This window comes from Haemaphysalis longicornis, unplaced genomic scaffold (genome assembly GCF_048455015.1).
Source record: "Haemaphysalis longicornis isolate Haplotype H1 unplaced genomic scaffold, Haemaphysalis longicornis Haplotype H1 scaffold_4, whole genome shotgun sequence".
Classification (NCBI taxonomy): Eukaryota; Metazoa; Arthropoda; class Arachnida; order Ixodida; family Ixodidae; genus Haemaphysalis; species Haemaphysalis longicornis.
This window is the reverse complement of record NW_027526361.1, coordinates 63963185-63987398: the sequence shown is the minus strand read 5'-3', so window position 1 is coordinate 63987398 and position 24214 is coordinate 63963185. Positions and strand designations below refer to the sequence as shown.

Genomic DNA, 24214 nt, shown 5'->3' with positions numbered 1-24214 from the left:
GACGGGGGTACTTTCTCCTTTGACCTTACCATGGTAGTCAAAGAGGTCCCGGAGCTCCCTGCCTGGTAGACAGGCAGGGAGCCCATCGGCCGGAGCTTGACCATGGCTCCGACGGCCACCGTTTACGGCTTCTACCCTTCACCTTTAAACACCTCGCCACGGTTGGACACGGCTTATGTATGGGAGCTCGGGGTCCGCGGTGCCGCTGCTCACCGTCACCATGAATGCTCAAGGTGCCCCGTGCGGTCTACTACGACTAAGTCAAAATGTCCACGCGACAGGATTTTCTCCATGCCTCCAGTGTCATGCGCTGACGCACAAATATTGATAATGGTATTTTCAATTCAGCTATAATAAATGAACCTTCTGGTCCCCCTACGGAGCACAATATCTCGGACGACAATTTTTCGTAGTCTACGCCGTGTAAGATTCTTTGATAACATTCCTACATACCGTATGTGGACGATTCTAACGCGCAGCGGTTTTCGCTAAGCGTAGCCTGCAAATTTGTATACTCTTTAGAATTAGGCCCAAAAGCAAAATCGACTGCAAAGCGGCCAGCCCCATCGATTCGGTATAGACATTAACTTTATTTTGACATACAGGCCAATAAAACCTACACCATTCCGTCAACATAGCGTCAGTAAGTTACGGAGTAGCTCAAACTTGGACAGGTTGCTGATGTTAGCAGCTCGTTTCTGTCAGTATGCCTCCGAAAAGGTGCACACACACGGGAAATTCAAGCACGAGGCCATTTTATTTGGCGAGATCAAGGGGAACCAAACGGCATCAAGCACAAAGAGCGTCTCGGAGGCGCATATGCTATTGATGCAAACTAGGAAGTGCCAAATATTTAATGCAAGGCTTCACGAAAAGTGTTCATTGGTCTGAAGCACGGGCGTTTTCAAACACTTGAAGACGTCCAGGTTGAATTCATAAAGCGGCGACGAAGGAACCAAGAGACCGCACGTCCGAAATTATAAAGGCCAAGCTGCTTCAAAGTTTGATTATTCCCCACTCTGGTGTTCGGACATGCAGAATCTTGATGAGCGAGTTTATGAAGTACAACGATTTCCGCTGCAACAGTTGCATGCACCAAATAAAATATCTTCAGTGAGGTACCCGTTGTCATGTCTTTTACGTCTGCGGGTGGAATCGGCGTGAAATTATATGTGAATTTTTATGAGCAAACTTACCTGCGTGTTACGATCGGGGGCGCGTTAGAATTGTGCAATAAGAGTAAGAGCAATAAGAAATGCGAGGCGCAGATTTCCGGGGCAAGTATGCATATCTGACTAGAATTTACACCTATGCCCATATTACTTCATCCGGCTGGTTCTAGGGTAGATTATCTACGTCCTAATTGTTAGTGTCTCAGACAGCTGGAAGCCAACACCCTCGTCGGAGATGGCAGCGAAAAGCCGTCTTAGCTGCCTCAAGAGATATCTCCAATTCAATTTTCCCTCTGCCAATCCGGCTTGTATATCTTGCGTGGAATGTTTTGAGCTTGAGTTCTGAGCTTGCTTCGAGAAAGTGCTTGGGTGACGAAATTACTCACTGTTATGGCGGTAAAATTGTTGGCATTCAAACACTGGTAAAAGCAGGTAACGTTTCATTTTGCTGTTTGTGAGTAAAAATATCGCTGGTAGGAGGCCGCGTTGCGCAGCTCAGACCCTGACCTGCGGGCCGTTTTGGTTGCCAGGGCTGCCTAGGTCGCTGATTAGTTCAGGCTGAGAGCCATCAACGTGAGATAACCACCAGCATTCCTTTAGAGAGGCAGCATCACCTCGAAGTGAAGTTCTCTCTCTCTCTCTCTCTCTCTCTGTGTCTCTCTCTCCCTCTCTCTCTCTTTCTCTATCTTGGTCTTTTATGCTACCAAGGCGACATTTCCGGCCGCAGGGGGCCTCTGGTGCAACCATATGGCGGATAGCCGAGCTGATCTATAGAATTACAAATCTCTTGTTTTTTGCATCCGCAAAGCTGATGACAAATCTGAGGACAAAGCTGAGGGCAAAGCTGAGCACAAAACTGAGGGCACAAAGCTGAGGAAGGCGCTTCCGAGTACCTGCGCGAGCGCATCAACAAAAGCTGGTAAAGCAGAAGAATGCCAGTTATCAGGGAACACGCCGACGTCCGCATAATTCAGATGGCGAATATTCTGCTGAGCCTGGGGAACCTGCGCCCAACTTCGCTCACGTCTTGTGACTGAAAGCTGTTCGAGCACGTTGTTCCCAAAGGTTTTTTTTCTTACCTGGAAGACAACGGTATAATACCAAATTTCATGTACGACTTTCACCCGCACCTATCGAGGCAAGATATTTTGCTTAAACTGAAAGACAACATCATCGGCAGACTCAGCATAGCGCAGAAGACTGCTGTCCTGCGTCTGGACAACCTCTCTCATGAGGCGGTGGTGAGGAACCTCCAAGACACTGAATGTGGCGAGAAAACGTACAGCTACATCGGAGCTTTTTTATCAGAAATGGGCGGCGACACCAAGCCTGGGCCACCTTCAGACCGAAAAGAAAGAGAGAATAAACATTATTGAAATTGAGGAAAGGCTCCAGAGAGGCGTCCTTCGGGGACTCCTTAGGGAAGCCTCCAGGGCTCTGTGATATCTCCTATACTCTTCAATTTCACGATGAATTCACAGCCAGAAAACTCAGGGGGATCGAAGCGAACAGACACGTGATATACGCGGAAGACTTGAGCCCCATGGATTACAAATGTATGACCTGGGGAACAGTAGGATGCCCTCAGCGAATATAAGTGCATCTTTGGAACTGTGGTATTTCGTACGCCCCCAGAAGTTCAAGATGTTGATACTGCGAAGAAGGACGAGGGGGCGATACCTCATTATCCTTCGGCATCACTACGTGCACTTACAATTTACGAAAATATCAGCAGTTGATGCCATGGGGATCCCGGAACTCGTGCTGCATACGGATGCAGCGGGATCCACGACAGTCCAGAAGCTGTAAGAAAGGATCGCTCAAGTCACCCAGCTGGTGAAGAAGGTTGCAAGCAGTAAGCACGGACTTGGAGCAGGACACCCCCTGGCTGATACAGGTACTGGAAAGGATCAGGATTATGCAACTCCTCCCGCACTTGGGGCTAAAGAGAATAATGAGAAGGAAAAGCGAACTGCGCTCATCCTCAACACGTATAAACGTACAAACACTTGAAATTCCAATCAGCAAGAAAAAAACAATGCTCTTCTTTTCCTTGTAGGCTTCATAGATCGGCTACGTAGGGAAGCACAATTTATATGTCTCTTCGGAGGCAAGCCTGCTGTCAGTCCTTTGTGGACGAATCCGTACTTGCCGGCTGCTACAACAGCACCTGCGTACAGAGGAGGGGGCTTTAGGGTTTCCGTCCTTGTTTTTTGCGTTAAACACTGCTGTCAGGTAACGAAAAGAAAATATAAGACAGTAAACGAAAACCTGCAGGAACCTTATAAAAGTTGTCCGAAAATTTCTTTCACTGATACCCGCGGCTCCTTTCAGTCTACTTGAGAAACTTTCAAGCCCCTTTCGTCGTTTACAGCGTTCGCTTTGAGAGCGTTGAAAATACTGTTTCTCGTTTTCTCCTGGTTTTTTCCGCCAGCTTTGCAATGGATATCTCTTCAAAATGAAGCGCATAGGCGCTACAGAAATGTAGGAGTGCGACAGACGGGAAGGAAGAAAGAATACAATGACGCCTAGTAGGCGAAAATGGAGAAAAAGAGGCGAGCATAAGTAAGGAAGGTTACAAAATGAACTTACTCTGTAACCTTGTTTCTACGGTGTACCAGTCGACGAGTCGTGTGGGAAAACTGGCTGACGGGACTTTCGTCCGTCTGTTTGGAGCAGGGATATATTTTTTTTTTTTTCATTCTTGTATAGCTTGTCGCCCCGCCTGCAAATCGAAAAGTGTGCTGGCATTCTTCTGGCTCCATGGCCTGCCAGACGACGGAGCTGTGTTCGACAAAGACAAACAGCACGACACAACACCCTGGCGGCGGGCTTTCAATATCCACTTTTCCGGGCGCTTTGCGCTTCTCGCAAATAAAGCGACCCCTCGCCACTTCGGAGCCGCAAGAGAAAGCCAGCGCGGATCCCAGCTTGCCTGCGAGTGCTCCGAGGGGTCTTGGGCTGTTCGCTGCAACTCAGAGCGATATCCCGGGTCGACAGGGAGTGGCGGCAGTTCATATCGGTGATTCCGGCACAAGTATCTTCTTGTGCAACAACGCCGTTTTAGTTTTCCCTTCATCTTTATTTCCTTTCTTTTGGGATATGCGAAACAATGAAAGAAAAAAGGCCGGCCTAAGGTTTACCTGGGTCTTTCTCTTGTCCGCTAGTCGGACAGCGATGAAAATAGAAGCGACAACACGACAACACCGATTCTCCTTCCACAAATATATGCCAGCTGTCTAATTATTGATCTTAGTATTTTACACTGCACTACCGCCTTTCGGGCAGCCGATATTAGGATAACAGGCTCACACACTTTTCGTAATTCTACGGGTTCTTTCACCGCCGCTTTCACATCCCTGATACTGGCCCGTTCTCGTACCGGCGAGTTTTTTTTCCCCTACATTCCTTGCACTAACTCGGTTTATAAAAGACGTGCAAGTGTGTTCCCCTCCCTAATAAAACGGCCTTCAAGTCAGGTATGGCTCAACAATGTCTACAAAAACCCACAAAAAACTGAAACCGTTGCGGAAGTTTCGTAGTGTCCGATTTCCGAAGTGGCATCGACATGCTCCCAATTAATTTTTGTTTGACCACATAACTAAACACATATGCACCTGGGCAACACGGTACAGTTAGTATCCTAAAGTATACACATGGTAGGGCGACTCTATGAGTTTGATCTTTGTTGGGACTATTGCCAACGTGTCACTTTTTGTATCCTTTTGGTTTGGTATCCGCACTGGTTTTGATTTTGTATCCGCAGTGGTTTTAGATTCCATTTCTTCTCATGCAATCTTGTCCACAAGGGGCGCATTTTTTATTTCCACTGAAGATGCGATAATTAAAATAAATGCCGGGGCCAAAGGCATAACCGACCACGCTTGCCCAAAACTACTTTCTGAGTTTGGAAAGTTGCCCCGCTAGCAGCACTTATTCAGGAACCTGAAGAAAGGTTTGGAAGTTGGAGAGAGACTTCAGTGAGACTCGACCAAACGGGCCAGCACCACAGGAGACGTTTAACATTCCAAAACAGGATGCGGGCATATTTTAACGTACGCTTAGTCATTAGCACTCAACATGCACACAACGAGGTTTTGGTAGAAATTCTTCCGGTAACTTTAACTGGGAACCTAACAAGTGCACTACACCTTCTTGGTAGAAATTTTGTGGGTGGTTTACATCTAGCCCTGAAAAAAATTGTCAGCCCAGGGGCTGACATTTTTAGAGCGCACAAAGAATGCTGCTCGAACTGTTAGAAAGGTATTTACTATGCATGAGTGTTTTGTAGTCACAGTTGACACCAGGAAAATTAAGATGGGAAAGCAAAATCTCGTAAGCACTATGTTCGCGCAGAAAGTGACCTCAGTAACCCGGGCGGCTCCACTAAGGTCGTAGACACTATCACGCGATGGTGGCTCAACTACGCTTCCACACAAAGCTTCGGACACAGACCGCAAACAGCATCTCGGCGGACTTAGAAGGCATATTCTAGCCAGCGCTTTTTCAAACGTGCTGCGCTTATCTACATCACTACGGCTTCATGTCTAACTCCAGAACTTGATATTGCCACCTTAGCGTGACAGCTTATACATTGTCCGTTTTAAAGCTGAGCTGTCTACGCTTGACTGATAGTATCCGGCACACGGCGAAATTCCCTACAGCAAAGCTATCTTTACACAAGCGCTTCGTGAAAGAAAAACGTTTCCTCTGGTTCGAACTGAGCCTGGCTTTCTCTCCTCGAAAGCCAATGTCTCCAAACCGCAAAGTTCAAGTCCAAAATCTGAATCATTATGCCCAGAAAGCAGTGCGAAGAAATCCAACTTGCACAACGGGTTTCCACCACTTTATCCCTGCCCAGCCAGTTCCCCCGAGGGATTGCGTGCCAAGCTCTTCAAGGTCACCACCACCAAAACCATCATCATCATCATCGCAATATTAATAATAATAATCAAAGAACCAACTATGACAACAGCGAAGGAACCTGTTAAGCGCTAACCTCATGGAGCGATTTTGCAAGCCATTTGGGGAGCGACGCGACTAGCGACGAACTACTTTTCGCCGCGGACCAAGTCGCTCATCGACTCGCTCGGTTCTGGGTCGCCAGAAACAGTCGCTCGCCTCCCGGAAGTGGCCTCAGCGACTAGCCAATAGGAGAGCCCCTACTTAAGCACGCAACCTCCTGTTTTGGAAGAGAACGGGGGGAGATTTGACGCGCGTGTAAAATCCGCGGAGACGGCGTTTGCGATGGAGCAGCAAAAAAAAAAGCTTTGCATGGTAAAGCTTGTGTACATGCTGAAGCAGAAGCAAAAACGACGTCAAGAAAGCGAATTCGTCACGGCGTTCATGTTGTAGCCGAGAGACGAGGCGCAAAAGGAAACGCGCGTGCTGTCGCTAACCCAAGCCAGTTTTAGAGATGCAATGAAGTGCAAAAAGCAAGGTAGAAAGGCGTCATACTTTTTAGTCATGTTTTTTTATGACAAATGAAAAAATGTTAGTACACAACCAGCGTACCAAGCGCGTTACTATGCGCAGTGCGGCAACACTGAAATCGCCGTCCTCAGTCGCTCGAGCCGTCGCTGTTATGTGGTTGCCTCGGCGAGCGACTTTGGATCAGCGACTGCTGATCCTAGTCGCGTCGTTCGTCGCGTCGCCGGAAAAATCGCTCCATGTGGTTAGCGGTTTACGAGATCAGAATTCGATCCGACTTGGTTTGCATTGGAAGAAAGCTTCGTGTTTTAGCCAGCTTTACGACAATTAAAGGGGCTTTGATTTTCGTGTTTCAGAACGCAGAAAACAAGGCAACTTCCGTCACAAATCGGAAAGCTATCGCAGGCCAGATTGCGCGATTGACATATAGTGAATAGCGAACAACTGGAAGATGATACAAGAAGGAATGCACGACCCACCGACTTGGAATCGTTTCATATATTTACGCAGGATAACACAAATTCTCCGCGAATCTGCTTGCCTAGCTGCAAAGTATCTTGAACAGGTCGATAAGGAGTTGACACCGGCCTCCTCGCGTGGCGTCTGTGCTCACTGGAATAGAACACCAAAGGTAAGAGGTGTCAAATGAAACGCGAACACGAATATGAACCTGAACGCACAATTAGCGCGATTTCTTTTTATGCAAGCCAAAATGACGCGTGGCTTAGGAACAAAAACAAAGTTGGGACAAGTGGATTTCCAAATATACCAATAGCATGCCATTATATCAACTCTACGAACAGTAGTTTTCAATTTTACGCGCTCTGGTTCAGATTTTCGTGTTCGCGTTTCATTTGACGCCGATAGTACATGCCATTTTATAGAGGAATCATAGTCCAGTGTCGTAAATGAAGGGACGCGGCCGTGAGCACTACTGAATTACGTTTTAATAACACTACACATAACATAATATTATTAAATTGTAACAATAATATAATTAATATTTATGTTGGTTCCTCATCCGCAGTTCTCCCCGTTCTGCCCCTCATACTCCCCCTCTATTATGACGTGGGTGCCAGTAATAATGACATACGTCTAGCGGTCTGGCTTGTGTTTTTGGCCTCGAGGCGCTCACGGCCTCCTTCTTACGCAGTAAGGGCAGAAAGAAAATATAAACGTCGCGGTTCGCATGATCTTATACTAAAAGGCATATAAAAGATTGAGTGAAACCTTTAACGAGAAAAAATTCAGATTGGTTCAAAAATCTTCGCCGAGAGGTGTTTTGGAACATTTCCGGTTTAACATTAAGGTATCTTTTTGCCTTTCACCTTTAATGCGTCAAGGCTGAATTTGTTTTCGAACCACCATTTTCATTTCCTGCTCAAATTTCTGTACCGACGTTCCTGCAGTGGCTCCTTCCCAGTTAAAACAGGAACAGCGTCTAGCCTGAACGTTAACCCATCAAGCTACGCAAAACAAAAATACACAAAAAAAAGGGATAGTTCAATAACAATAACAAAAAAATAAGCATGACTCTGAGGAACCGCATCTTAATTACGCGTTTCGCAGATGTGCGAGAAATGTCCCTTCATTCATATGTGAGAATATTGCTTTCTATTTCCCCAAAATTTTTATTATGCATGCACCTCGACTCTGGGATGTACTAAGGTTCCTAGCTATAGGCGAAGTTTTCTTGGTGGAGAAACCCATACTTGACTCCAGTCTGCCCTTGTACCTCCATTTTTATGCACATTTTTGGAGGGAGTGATGCATGGGCGCTGCCCGTGCGGTTGGAATTTAGGAGGTCGCGACGAGCGTATTAGGGTAAACATCGCAGCAGGAGGCGTGCATAGCGTGAAAAGCGTGCCAGAAAACCCCCACACGCTATTATCAACGTTATGGAGGCGCGGCACGCCACCCGCGTGTTGTGCTGGAACTAACTTTTATCCCCGCCGACGCAGCTGGGCCTGGGAAAGCCGCCTGTGTTCGCACGGCTAGTTCCATGGAAATCTGCCCCGCCTGAGGGTTCATGAAGAAAGCGACAGAAAGCGTTGCTGGGCAGCACCTGTCAAAAACGTTTTTTCGTGCAAAAAATATTCGCTGTCGTTGTTGCCACACGGCACCAGGAATGGCCCATCATGCAAGGAGCGAAAGCAATAACAACAAATACCCTGGTTAGCGCCAAATTTCTCACTGAGGTTCTTGTCAACAAAGTAAAAAAATGGCAATCCCTTGTCAATTCTCGGCGTTTAACTGAAGTGACTTGGGGTTGAGTATGTAAATAAAATATCTTTAGTATTGAACAGCTGCATATTTCGTGGCTTTAGAAAAACATGTTGTTGTTCCCTCTTCCATAGGAACCGGTAAAAAACGAAAGTGAAACGTGCTTTCGCAGGAGCAGATGAAAGTTTACTGCGTATCGATAAGAACTTGCGCGTCGCTATTTATATTCCGTCGGTATGGCACAGTTAGACGCATCAACGTTGGACACTAGATCGCACGCGTCGGAGCATTGCGTAAATCGGACTGAAAAGGCGCTTGTAAACCGTCCGTGTGAACGAAACCAAACGGGTTATTAGCGAATGGTTTGCGCAACAGCGAATGGTTGCGCAACATTCGCAAGTCGGCTTCTCCGCAGCTTACGCTGCGCGCCCCCCGTACTCGCCGGCACTGGCATCGAGGCGCCAACTGTCGGCGCTCATTAGCGTCATGATGCGCTACTTGCTTCGCCTCTCCTAGATGGCAGCACCATATAAAAGGAAGGCTATAAGGCGCCTTTGTCGTCTAAATCACTCGTCTATTCGAAGCGCAGTCGGGAGCGCGTTCCGTACATCCCGTTGCGGCGAAAGAGTTCGTGGCTCGAATCGCGGCGCCATCGCATGAATTTAGGTTTTTCTGGTGGTGCCATTTTCGTGACGGATATGACGTCAGTTAGAACTTAGTGGAACGCTGCATAAAACACTTTCTTGTTAGAATTCCTAACTTGGAGGAATGATTTCCCTCCCAGAGAAATGTAACGTCGCCAGCCCTACTTCTGGGGTGAAGCTACTTTTGGGCTGGGGAGCAAATGGTCCGTGGTAGCAAAGCCATGGGGCGTGGGAGGGCGTGCTAGATGTGTTCTCCGCCGAGCATTGTAATGTCCTTTGCAGGGTGTCATTAAATCAGCTGAAGAAAAATATTTTCACGGGACCGAACTGCTCGCTCGAGCACCACAGCACGAACTCAACGGGCGTGCAATCCAGGTAACGAATTCCACCGTACAGTCAAAGCCTGAAAAGTGAATGCAAACCGCATGATCGAAATATAAGGGAAGTCGTCCGAACGAATGGTAAAGGCTGCGCTATTCCTTCTGGAAGAGCGTTTAGATCGTTCACGCGCACTGTCATTTGCAGTGGTAATCGTATTTTTCTGCCGCCAGTGAAACTGCTCCTGCGTTTCTGGTGCGTTGAAGAAGTCGTCGGTTTTCCGTTTCACCCGATAGCGGCGGCGGCGCCAAGCCGGAGCGCGACGAGGACTTAATGACGCAGATATCTGCCGGAGGCGTCGGGTTTACGGCATCGGCGTACAATAATATCATCAACCATCCGATGAGAGTGGAATTTTTATACAGCGCACTTGTTTTTTTATTTATCCCAAGCAGTACATTACGAGCATCACGCGTTCGAAAGAGCTAAACGAATAAGAGAGAAATCCGGCATAGAATCGGCATGAGTTGGGGAGCACTCGACAAGCACTCCCAAATAATTGAAAGTAAGCTAACTTGTCTCACTCAAAAGAAAAATCTACAACAAGTGCATACTACCGGTGTTCACATACGGAGCTGGAACTTGGCACCTTACTACACAGCTAGAAAGCAAACTTAGCTTGGCTCAATGTGTCGTAGAGCGAATAATGCCAGGACTAACACCCAGGGACACAAATGAGCTACCTTTATCAGAAAACAAGCTAGAGTTGACTATATCAGTGTTCCAATAAAGAAAAAGAAATGTACTTTGGCTGGCCATGTAGTGAGACGATCCGACAACCGGTGGACGATTAGGGTAACAGAGTGGATACCAGAAGATGGGTCTACAAAGGGAAGCGTTAACCCGATTGATGAATGAATTACGGAAATTTGGGGGTAAACTGTGGACTCGAGCAGTGCAGGACTGGAGCGGTTGGAGGTCAGTGGGCGAGTCTTTCGTCCTGCAGTGGACCTGAGTAGGCTGATGATGAGGACGATTATGATGATGAAACGAATAAGACTCTTGCCAAAGAAATCTGAAGAAGACATGGATATGGGACAAAGACATGGGAAAAAAGGATGGAAGTTGCGATCGATGGTATGATGTTTTATAATAAGATACACCATAGAAACATGCCCGTGTAGCAAGCGGAGATAAAGTACTAGTCTACTTGTTCACACGAATCCAAGGGGATAACCCAGTTAGGTGTGTTGAAGGAACAGTACAAACACTGGCAAAATTGGAACGGCGCACAGGAACGATCAATAAAAGACTATGACAGCAGTCCAGACAAGCAAAGTATCAACGGCTGCAAGAGAAGTGCTAGAGATGGAGGTGAGGGAATTAGCAAGGAATTGTCATGGAGGGGTCGATATTGCCTGCTACCTCATTTTCGTATGCAACGCGTGCCCAAAGAGTCGTTGTACGCGAGAGCAAGCAGGCGGCGATTAGGAAGAAGACGATGGCGCCTGCAGCTGCCGAAGGAGTCCGGGATAAAAGAGGAGATGTATAAGGAAGATGGGAGGGATGGAGACGCGGAAAAGGAACCTAACTTCGCGAGCATCCGTCCTTCGTTTCTCCGTTTGCATGGCAGCGTCAAGAGGCTGAAAAGGCGGGGATGAGAGGGGGGTTAGAGAGCAAATTTTTCGCTCTGGTTCGCGCACGGACTGCTGAAGAATCGATTATATGCGTGCGCGGCTGAAGAGCTCAAAGCATAATCACCCTCCGCGTTGTCGGCGTCAGCGCCGCCGACGCAGCTTCCTTAATTCACTTTTCTTATCCGCCTGCAGCCCGCCAGGGCAAATTGTATCCGCGTTCCCTGTTTTACTTTCGTCGGTGTTGCATTTGCTTATGCGATAATAGGGTGCAATGCTCGATCGTGCTTTATATTTGATCCGGTTTGGCGGTGCCTGCTGTTGCGAGACCCCAAAATATGCAATGGAGCGATAACCAAGTCTTCTTTATCTTGAAATCAGAGAAACGAAGTCTTCCTGTGAGCCTCCATGTTCGTAAACTCGAACATATTGTGTTAAACGAATTTAGTACTAAGCAGCGTCTCCATGAAACTTCGTTAAAGTTAGATCTTCATTACGTATCGGGGAAAACAGCGCAAACACGAGGACTAAAGAAAAGGTAAAGACAGTAGAAACGCTCACATTGTCTGTAACTTTTAGCCAGCTAGATAGCAAGATTGCTAGCTCCTTAAAAAAGCCCGCACTAAATATTTAATCTGAAATATCCTGCTAGATAGCAAGATTTCCAGATTCCTAAAGAACACCCATACCAAATATTGAATTTTAAAATTTTAGAGACACATTACGAGCACTGATATGAACTTGTGTTCCGATGTTTAGGATCACGTTTCAATAAAAAGTGCGCCCTTGTAGAGGTGCTGCCATAAAAATATGTAGCCTTTTCGTACGCATACCTTACAATATCTAAAAAACTGATACCAACCATTTTATTGCTGAAATTTATCATGTTTTTTTTTAGTTTTACTTGTCAGTTAATATCAGATAGAATTTGCATACCGCAAGCAGATAGCGTGGGAAAGAGGCAAGACTCATCCGTGTCAATTTCAGTGGAGCGATATTTATCGACCGGTACTACGGTATAATCTGTCCAAACATTCTGCACTGCAAGCCACAAGTCATAATGAGTATACTAGAATGTTTAGCAAGAAAGTAGGATGCCGTTTAGTGCGCGTGCGTGCCCGTTTGTGCGTGTGTGTGGGCGCGCGTGCGCGTTCGTGCATGCGTATGTGTGACACCAGAATACCCTGACGGCTGGAATGCCCGAAATTTCTTTTTCTTTAGTATATACGGGAGTCTATATGATGCCAGGCCCCATATGTTAAAATCTGTTTATACGAGATACCAAGGTTGCCAGCGACTTTTATTCAAGTCCAGACGCTAGAATGGCAAATGCACCATGATGATGAGTATGCACAGAAATGAAGATGATAAAGCACAGGCGTACGAGCTAGTGCTGATGATTATGTACAGATGAAGATGAAGCGCTAGCATCTGTTCATAGTCCCCTCACTGGTCACCACTTGTAGGATAGGAAACAACACTCACAACACACATTTATTTATTTATTTATTTATTTATTTATTTATTTATTTATTTATTTATTTATTTATTTATTTATCGGTCGATTCAGTCTGTCTCAGTATTGTGCGAAAAAGTAATACAGGTAAAAGGATTTAGTGTAGGGCAAGCTAATACATTGCTTTTACAGCTACCTGCTGTAAAACGACGACCCTTTCTTGTTTATTTCACACATGCCAGCCTGTTCACGCGTAGCTCTTTCAAATTCACCGTTTGCTGCCCGCAGCTGCCCGGAGCTGCCCCAGTGGCGAAGACATGTGTATGGAGCCATAGGGTACGTGTTAGGGCTTCGACGGTTTATTGATTTTCGATAGCGGAACGGCGTCTCTCCGGGCGCCCGTTTTCTGGTCGATCGCAGAAAATGCACCGCAGAGAAAAAAAATCTATAGAAACAAAACATCTCGAATAGAATAAAGGGGAAGTAAGAAAATGAACACAAGTGAAGGAGAAAAACCCAAAACTTGTCTCCCCGTGAAAAACACGCATTGTCACCTTGAAATGAAGGTATAAAGCGTCAGCAGGAGGAAGCTGGCAGTGCTGGTCGCTGTGGAGGAAAGAAAATGTTTCAACGATTCTCGCAGCAGTTCTTTGCGCAAGTTTTTACGCCGGAGCCGGAACGTACAACCTCAAGTGAAATGTTGAGTACAACACGCGCTACAGCACATTGGGCTACTTTGGTCGTCTTGGCTATACTGGGTGATGTTTTTTATTCATTTGCTTCCACTTTTTTCGTGTTTTTTGTCAATTATCCCCATTTACACAATAAAACGAAACAAAAGTTATGCTTTGCAATAATGCATTTCTGTACACATTCAGGGCGTTGCAGTTCTGGTGAAATTACATTAAATCTCTTGCAAACGCAACTTCGTCGAAGAAGGGCTTGAGTTCGGGCTATTTCAAATTCCATGACGTTCATCATAAGCTCACAAAAAACACACGGACACAGAAATCAAGGACTTGTCTTCTTGTCCTTGTCTTCTGTTTCCGTGTGCTTTTTGCGCGCTTATGATGAACGCAACTTTCTCGCTTCAGTATTTACTTTTACACGCTTGATTTTACCAGAAGAGAATTTAATAAACGCGGCCACAGAGGCCATAGCTTACCGCGCGTCGGGGAATCATTCCCATTTACCTTTTCGCGAAACTGTATTGAAACGCATACGTTGGCGGCGACTTGTATCCATTGGACCCATTGAAGTTTTGCGATGTGTCCATCTTTTTAAATAAGCCGAATGACACGTGAGTCGTTCCCTTTGTGCAAAAGATTAGCAGTGGCTTAGCTCGGCTATGCCAGGATATACCCTGCTCTTCCAGTATAAACAGGCTTTGTTCAACTCTATTAGCGTATCTTCTCATTTTGCTACTCAGTGCAGACCAGTTGGAAATGTTAATACACGCCCATACAAGTTATGTCTGCCCCTTTTCCCGTAGGTAAGAGTTCGTTCGGAACGGGTGGTTGGGGTGCCGATTGATTGATTGATTGATTGATTGATTGATTGATTGATTGATTGATTGATTGATTGATTGATTGATTGAGTGATTGAGTGATTGAGTGAGTGAGTGAGTGAGTGAGTGAGTGAGTGAGTGAGTGAGTGAGTGAGTGAGTTGGTGAGTGAATGAGTGAGAGCGAGAGAAAAAGAGAGAAGGAAACAGAAGGAGCAAGCGAATGACGTATGCTTCAAGAGACCAACCTACCCAAGAAAACAAAGAGGGCAGCTGCATGGCTAAAATATTCACTAACAGTGTGAACAAAAAAAATGACATAAAAATCACTTCACGTTCAAAACTCGGTTGTTACTTTTCCATTATGATGGCACAATTTCCATATGAACAAATAAACGCGAAAAGACCGAAAGGACTATGGCTTATGTGAATAGAAGCAGAAGGAATAAAGAAGTCAAGAAAAAAACCAGAAATGTAGTACGTATAAGGAATCCCTGAACGTATTGGATCATTGGCACCATTTCCGGACGGCTGGAGGGGCTGCCCGTGCGGCCGCTTGTATTTATCGCTTCTCGCATAACGAGTGCTGGTGAGTTGGGGTTCTGGGCCGTAAATATTGGATCTTGTTGCCGCTATAGCACTTCCCCTTCGTATCCCGAAAAAGGAAGAAAAAATAATTTAAAAAGACGTGTGGGCAGCTCGCAGTTTTGCTTGCGTTTTTTCCTGCTTCCTGTTGCCGCTAAATTGGTGGGTTGCGCGTGGAATACGCTTTATTTACCGATATTTCTTCCTCATCATGCGTGGCGAAAGGGAGAATAGAACTGTTCTCACCGTATTATTTATTGTAAATTACAACGATCGGCTGTATTTGTGGTCTATCTTAGCGTGTTACGATTGGTCGAAAGAAGAAAGTGAACGCTATTGCATAAACAAGATGTTTTAACGGATCTACGCAGCTTCAGAGCCACGTAATCATTTTTTTTTCTCAGCACCAGTTCAAAAAACAACCCATATGGTAACTGCGGCAAAGACGAGTGAGAGACTGCGTGGCCAGAGGCAGACTACAACTGCGTATCAGCGGGCAAAATGTATTACCGTTCCCTGGCCGCAAAAGGAAATGCATGGCGTAGAACGCATGGGGCTGGTCGTGTATGGAGTTCGAAATATGCGAATATTATATAAAAGATGGCTATCATACTGTTGCAGTGCAGTGAATTACGTTTTTCGTTATATATCTTCGTTTTCGGACGCGATTACACATGCTTTGCTGCTATTGACTATTGAGAAAAAGCTTGGATGTAGGATACAAGCGATACTTCTTTAGATACTGCGAATTGTTTGTCTTCGGGAAGCCGTATAAATTGCTTTTTTCTGTCGTATGAACGATTTGCGAAAACTAACAAACAATACCATATCTTGAAAGTTGGGGTTGGGAATGATCACGCCGTTCATCATTTTTAGTATCCGTAATTCGTCATGTCATAGTTAAAGTCTAGCAATTTTATTTGTAGAGGCTTAAGATTCTGTGATAAATCGCTATAAAAACATTTGCTTTGTTACGCTAAAAGGAAATCATATCCATGTTGCTAGCATGTATTTGTGGCCTTAGAAATAAACTGCGACTGATTTATAGTTTGTCAGGCCGTCTGGAATGCTTATAACCTACACGTAACAAAGTCTGAGCAAATTGACAGACAAGAAAACGCACCCGCCCGCTTGCTCCTGCAAGCATCGGTTAAAACAAGCCATCAAAAACGGGTGATGTTTTTTGGCAACCACACCTGAACGCCTACACATGAGTTGCAATGGTGTTCTATCGTCCATAAATTCTACCTTCTGCCGTCCACCTTAAAATCCTTGCACTCCGCGTAAATTTCCCCGCAGCTTCACATAAACCGCGGATACATGTCTTCATCGCAGAGGCTGGCTTTTTCTTAAGAGAACAACAGACCTATCGTGTGTAATGCACTTCTGAAAGCCCCTTTTAGCTTGCTTAGCCATTTCACTTCCCCAGTGGACAAAAAAGAAAGCCCATTAGTTGAAGAAGCTCAGGTGTTTTTAGGACCACGCCGAGGGAAGAGTCATCTTTATCTCATATACTTAATGGAGGTGCACTTTTTGTTTTCGCTGTCAGTCTAATTGTTTGGCGAACATCACGCTGTCGGGATGCTTGGCTCAGCACTCTACCGAAACTCCGCAAGACCGTAGCGACTCTCCTAATCGCCCCCGCTACACGTCGGTTCTCCATCAAAACTGCATTATAGACTCAATGATGCCGCTATAAATCATGATACGACGTCATCTTTTTTCGGGTGTTCTTTGTCCATTCGTTGTTTATAGCCTATGTATTTTTCTTCCAGAGTTCTGTCGTCAACGTCCATTGGTCATCGTTTTTTCGCTTCTTGCTAAAGAAAAGACCCCGAAAGAAAACTCTGAAATGAATGCGTTTCTCCTTTGGTGCGCGATGTTGCCGGGGCTTTCGGAAACAACACTTTTTTCCATACAGTGTTTGTGCGGCATATCGTTATAAAAAATTTCTGCACCGTTCGCACCTTCATATTGATCTACACTTTCTTTCTTCAGAAACTAAGTGATGTCATTTCTGTTCGTTTATGTATCCTGCATTATTTTGTGAGACGACTGTTTTTGCTCACGTTAAAACTCCCGAGGAAGGGTTGCTGTTTTGCCAGTCATCAATTTTTAACAATGTCCGCAATTTAGTTAATATGATTTTTCTCACATTGTGTATTCGATCAGACGCAAAGCATCATGCCTACGCCAGGTCGCTCTCAGAAATAAAGAAAAGGTAACATGTACAACCAGATGGGGAGGGGAGGGGTGATAGGTGCAGAGGGGAGGAGACGCTCGTTGCCCACAAAAAGAAAATTAGCGGCTGTCATAGTACCAGCTTTAGAAAGAGGAGACAACATATACGGGGCAAAATCGACAATAGTACCTTGGCAGTGCTCTGGTTTTCAAAAGAATTGGAAATTTTGAAAACATGTCCTAATGATAAAATGCAATGAACTTCCTGCTCAGGTGTTAAGGGCAATTGATGAACTCCCAATTTTACACGGTATTTAGTCGTTTAGAACGTTTTCCGTGTTTTTTTTTACTTCCTAGAAACCAAATACATAGTTTGGATTTTTTCGCAGTGATACTGTCATCTTCATTTCAATGCAAGCTTAATTTAATTAGAAGCAACCACGGGCATGTAATGCGAAGGCAAGATAACTGTTGGTCATTAGGGTAACAGAGTGTACCCTTACAGAAGGCAAGCGTGGCAGGGGGCGACAGAAAGTTGGATGGGCAGATGAGATCAAGAAGTTTGTGTTCTCTCAGTTAGCACAAGACCAAGATAATTGGAGATCCATGGGAGAGGACTTTGCCCTGCAGTGGGCGTAGATCGGCTGATGATGATGAAGGCATTACAAAAGCATCGTCATAAAGCGGCGTCATCGTTGACGTTCGGGCGCATCAGCCCTCATATCCGGAAGGCAGAACTCACCAGCCCAGCCTGAGGGCCAGAGATGTCGGTGTTGCCGGAAAAGCAAAACACCGACCGGAACATCTACACGGCGACACTCGATAACGGGCGTAAACAGTGGTGCTTCAGGGAGCGCCATTCATTGGTCCTTTCCCTTGGGGCACGTACCCGACCGGCGAACGAAGCCATATATCAAAGACCTTCCCTCCCCCTGACTGTATCTTCGACGACGTGATCGAGGGGTGACGGCGCGGCAGTTTTAATAACGCCCCAAGTCGAGACCTCCTTCAGTACGGCGCGTTTGAAGCGGTCTGTATTTTCCCCGTTTAGGCTACCTTTTTGTTTCTTGGGCACGAAAATAGTTTTGGTGGTGCCGCGTTGGGATTTCGTGGCGGCGATGGCTAGAGGGTGACAGCCTCATATTCTAACACTAAGTTTGCTGTGTCAACGAGGTCTACATTGCTTTCTCCCATTTTGATATCACAGCCGTTCAACGACTTACGCCCGCAAGCAAGCCTAGAGGCGAAACAAAAAAAAAAATCTGGAATGACCACAACAAAAGGTTCCGAATTCTGTATTATATGAGGGAACAACAAACAATGCGATGAAAAGCCTAGCGGTGATGCTTCGGGAAAGATAAGAGTTTGTGCCTGCCTGTATTTAATTTAGGCCCTTACGTCCACCCCACCCACAACAAACTAAAACAAAATAGATCCAAAGCAAACCTCTCATGAACATGATCAACGTCAACACCAGCCCCGCGAGTGTAACAAAGTCCCTCTGGTTTCGTCGAGGCGTAATAAACGAGGAATCTCCCGCTAAGCCATATAAATGAATCAATAATGGAAATTCTCGGCACACCGACACATGCTGGCTGTTGCAGGGGCCCGCAATCAACGTCTTTAAGCAATTTCTTTTGTATGCGTGTAAGTGACTTGTATCTCAGACCCTCTCTGTATAATACATCCGTCAACCTGAACAAAGCCCGCCTTGGCACCGTGAGCTTTCTCGGAAGCTTCGTTTTGCTTATTTCCGTTGTAGAAGTGAAAGTTGGAATGGCAACGGGAAGAAATAAAGAATACAAGTCGTAGTTAAGCACGGAAACGTAGTCCTTCGTTTCTTCTTGCTATTCCGTATTGCGGTTTCTATTTTTCCGCCTGAAATTTCATTGCTATTTTTTACTGCTAACGCCCACTTCTGCCTATCTCCCATTCTTTTCACTCCTCTTCCATCCTTTGCTTTTTGGTCCTTTATGTCTTTATTTTCCATTTCGTTTTTTTCGCCTTTGGTCTTACTTTGTCAGTAGGAACAAACGAGCGACGCGGCGAGCTGTCGGCCAGGTTTCGCTATAATTCTCACTGTTCTGGCGGAAACGGTGCAGTGCAAGTGCGTTTAATCCCACCTCTTACATTCTGCGGGTTCAATTGTTCTTGTTCTTTCCTTCTTTTCTCCTTCCTGCTTTATTTCCTCCGTTTTTTCCTCCCTCCTTTCCTCCTTTCTTTCCTTCTTTCCTTTCCTTCTTGTTCTTCTTTTCCTCCATGTTATTCCAAAAGCCATCCGCTGGCTTTTTTCCCCACTTCAGTCGGCTTCGTTTTCAAGATTGCTCCTCTGCTCACCCATTATTTGCACTAGTCCAGCTCTCAAACAGTATTAGTAGGTCGAAAGCTCTTTTGCGCTGCATACTTTTTTCTTTTTTGCTTCGCTTCAAGAATAGGTGAGTTGAAGTTGTTTCCACGTTCAGGCACCTATATTGGCCTTAAACACTTCCCGGCTAGAGAGCCGAGGTGTAGGCAGCAGATAAATATGAAAAATCTGAACCGCAGTCTGAAATGACAGGGAACGATGCAGAACCAGCTTCATGATTGATGCTTTTTTTTTTTTTTTGGTTTTCATCCTGCTGCCGGAGCTCGAAAAGGTTCCTTCTGGTTTTTCACTCGGTGGGCTTGAAACATGTATTATAGAAAAAGACCCAAGGTTCATAGTTCAAAGTTCAACGATTTGTTTTGAATTGCATCTTGCACAATTAGTGTCTATTGATTGTTAATGGGGATAAATATTGATGTGTAATAAAAACGACTCCAAAAGCAGTGCCGTCAATCAGGTACTTCTATAGTTTCTGCGCTTTGAATTAGATTTCATGAACGTTCAACTCACTTGTCCTTCCACGTCTGCGTACACGTTCTTGATTCTCGTAGTACCTGCGAGGTTTCTGAGCGCTGATGGGAGTTCTTGTGTGTGCTTGCGTTATCCACTGGGTTCTTTGAACCCTGCGCCATAAAAAAATTTACACCTTAAGGCTCTAAATCACTGTCTATTTATAACAACTTTACACCCTATCAAAAAACAAAGCAAAATTTCATTATTTTGATTTTTTTTTATTTCTTGGCAAAAACCAAGGGGAGCTGAGACAAAAGGCGAACGTGGCTTGACAGAGGCCTCAGCCACCCAATTTACAGTGTACATAACACCAGGTCTGCTCACAAATTTAAGCATGATAGCACAATCGCAATAGAGAAATAGCACAAAGCAAAGTCATTACTACACTTCTTATGTATTATACAAAGCATAGGTCTCAAATTCACAAAGGGATCACAATGTACGCATAAACTCAGTAATTCGTACGCATGAACTTTCATCAGTTACACTACTTTGTCACAATTACATATTAATATGTTTTTGTTTGTAATTGTTTTTAATTTCTACCTTTAGGGGAACATGTAGACATATACCTCGAACCCTATCGATAACACCCTAGCAAAAACGCAAAAATAACCCATCTAAAGGGTGTATTTACGTTAATTACATCCTTTCTAACGGCGTTTTCTTGTTCTTTTATAGGGTGCTGGGGTATTCGTTATAGACAAAAATGGTGTAAACCAATTTTCATTTTGAGGTGCAAGAGAAACTGGCTGCTGAGATGGCCTCTTATACCCTAGTTACACTGGCACAGTAAGCCACGGTTAAGCAAACAGCGGTTAGACAAAACCGCAGTTTGCTGCGATACACAACAGACGAAACTGTGGTTACCCCGCTAACCATGGTTAACGCTAACTGAGCTTGGCCACCTCAGTTCGGTCACGATAAACGCAGTTACCGCAGCCGCAGTGTTCAACATCGCCCAAGTCAGTTCGGACGCAAGTGACGGCGCATCAGCGAAGGCGAAAAAAAAAAAAAAAACCTGGCGTTCGAAGGAGACGAGGGCCCTTAAATAGCGGGGGCTCCAAAGCTACACTGTACCCATGACTGTATCATGACTATATCATGGGTATGAGTGAACCACAGCTGCGCTCAAGAGGCGCTTGCGTTTTTGGCGTCGTTCTTGCAGTCAGCGCGACTGCCCGTGAGCAGCGGCTCGTTTCCCGATCCACCCGATCAACTACCACAAAATGCGTGCTACATTTGTACATTCCGCGCGTCGTTCGCCAAAAAAATGAATAAATCAGCAATCACGAAGCGATTTCGGCACACGCAAAAGATCTGCGCGCACGTCAGCCGTTCCAGCAAACACACCGGCGCGCACGGCACTGAAATCGGCTCGAACCAGCCCAGGCCACGGCTGCAACAGCTTGTCGGCGCTCTTTAAAATCAATCTGATGACGGAAAAGAGCTTCCACATGCGAGAAAATGGATGTTACCGTGGTGAAAAATTGTGCTATGTATTATAATTCGCAGCTGTAGGAATATCCGCGGTCAAATATCCACCGCGATGCTACGCCCGAAGTTCCCAGCATCGAGCCGAGGGCAAGGAAACAAATTCCGGTTGCGAGCTGTTGGGGAAGCCCCTCTATCGCCGCGCGCGAGTGCGTGGCGTTTGGGTCTGAAGCAACTGTTTAACGATATTTTCTTTTGTCTACACTGCTTCGCCTTTGGTTTCTATCGTGAGGTTAAAAGTCTGTCAATTTATTTTTGTTACGCTCACAACCAAGTGAGCGCTGTCGACACACTTGGAATTTCACGCGTAAGAGATAAAACCGCAGTTTGCGATAACCGCGGTTAAAGGTAAGTACCTAACCACAGTTAAACGTAATTCCGGTTACTTCCGGCGTGTAACTGGGGTATTAGTGCCGTTACATTTTTCACTCACTAGCTCGGTGACCTAATTTGGGGGGATTGGGTCACCTCTGTTACGAATCGGCCAGCGCCGCAGTACTGTCCCGCATCACTCCTCGGCTGTGCGGCGAAGCCCCTGCGTGCTCCTTCGAAAACAGGCGCAACAATGTCGGTGGCAAGTTGCGACAAGCCGCGTCAGACGCTTCGCTCTCAGCCCATCAAAACTTCGGCGGCTGGCGGCGTGGCTCGTCTCCACGCTCTTCAAGGACACAGAGTCCCCGTCGATCGCAACGGAGTCCTCCTCTCTCCCCTCTCTCGGACTCAACGTGCCCGAGGCTATGAACGGCTTACGAACTCTGGAAAGAGTGTTGTGCGTGTTCCCACTTGTTGCGTTTTGACCGTTATCGCTTTTGGGTATGAATAGAGCTGCCCAAGCGTTGTAAACCATTCCTGTTAGAGCAGCGAATCGCTGTTGTCGCTCTGCTCGAGTCCTGTATTGTAACCTCGCCCGTCGGGGCATTGTTCTTTGGCTTCGGCTCACCTCTCGCTATGAAGTAAACAGTTACGTTAGCCTACGGCTTCTGGACTTCTTCACGGCTGCAACAGCGGCTGGCCGCTCGCATCATACACGCTACCACTCGTATGTCGAAGGCCACGGAGATCGGATCGGGTGCCCCCGCCCGGTCGCAACCCCTCTGTGAAGGCGCAATTTCTGGCTGCACCTCTGCTTCCCTAACGCCTTGCATAAAGGTGATTCCGTGTTCATCCAAAATAAAACCTAAACCACTTCCCCCAACGATCCCAGAACCTCCAGGTTCTCCACACTGCCCCTTTGTTTCCTGGACACCCAGCTGGTGCAATTATCGCAAACAGCTTATGTACGAGAACATGAATTCTTATTTCCGGCCAACATTTGGCGCGTGGCATAGTGCAGGATATGTGACACTTCCGGAGCAGGCCCTCAGTAACTGTCCACGAAATACCGATAAAGCATTGCGAATTTGTTATAAATTTTAAAGCGTAGAATAATGTCTAAGGTCTCTGTCCGTTCCGCCGTTCTTTTAACTTCTTCGCACCGAATTGTTTTCTACAACATTGATGGTTGAGGTAATCAAGTTTTCACTTAGGACGCAAGCGTAACCACAGAGCAGAACGCGATAATGAAACTCCGTAGCATTGGCGACGTTCAATGTTTCGAGAATTTAACGCTAACACTATTTTACTCAACCCCCTAATCTATTCTGCAGAGTCAGCATTTGTGTCGAGCAGCACTGGTAAAAGCTCCACGTCTTTTATTTCGCGCCTCCGTTCTCGCTTGTCTTATTAGGAAAGTGTCGGAACACTTACAGTTTAAACCGTCGAGCCTAAATACCACGCTTCCGCCTTTTCGCACTCGAAGCTCCGGCGCACAATTGCATGATCATCAGAGTTTTTATTCCTGGGGTCTTGCTGTAATTTGTTTTTTTTCCGCTTATTTGCTGTAAGAAAGTGACACTTGAAAAGAAGCTTTACTTGTCATGGGCTTGTCAGAATATCTCTAGCAAAACCGAGCTACATTGCAAGGTAGAAATGCAGGAAGAGCCAGAGTCGATTTGTCTTCAGAGCTCTCCTTTTCACGCACCAATTTTAGTTTCGAGAGAATTACCCGTGGCAGTAGAAAGTACGGGAGCTTAAAAAACGCAGCCTCAAAGGCCCTGCTTTTCCACAAGAGGAGAGAATCTTTCAGCGACGTATCTCGTATCCTGACTAACCGCGTCGCCGTGTCCCCGATGTCTTTGTGGCCTGAGCTGAAAGAAGGAAAACACACGAACAAAAAACAAATGTAAGAGGGATCAAGCCTGAGGACCTCGGACAGGCTTGAAGACATCGCAACTTATTTAAACGGGGTTCATCATTTTTTCACTGCTTTTTTTTTTTCGGTCCATGCATGGATAGTCTTGTGATCTTCACAAGCCCAAGAGAAGGACAGACAGAGTGCTCTTTAATGAGAGCCGAAGTAGTCGTCTAAGCACACAAAGCGAAGAAGAGAAATACAGACCTAAAAGAAATTTTTGGCTCACTTACTACCCTTATCTGAGTCGTAGTTAAGGCGCAAAAAAAGAGAGCAGGGTGTGAAGCAGTATCCATCAGTTTATTTCCTCTTGCTGATAAAAGTTAAGGAGAAGTTCGGGGCACTCAACTTGTGTGTGCAAAGGGCTGCTAAGGAGGTACAATCGAGTCGTGGCACTTTAAAAACGTCCTCTTCATGTCCCAAAGAGGTAGCAGTCTAGCCACAGTGATAGAGAGAGAGAGAGAG

General features: G+C 45.8%; 1 long non-coding RNA gene across 1 annotated transcript; it reads right to left on the bottom strand.

The window, feature by feature from the left end:
* Positions 1-1912: 1912 nt before the first annotated feature.
* Positions 1913-20136, bottom strand: LOC144180380 (uncharacterized). The gene is made up of 3 exons (XR_013324386.1): positions 20023-20136; positions 3765-3897; positions 1913-3342 (listed from the first exon to the last, which is right to left on the bottom strand). It is a non-coding gene; the product is annotated as an uncharacterized LOC144180380 (long non-coding RNA).
* Positions 20137-24214: the final 4078 nt, after the last annotated feature.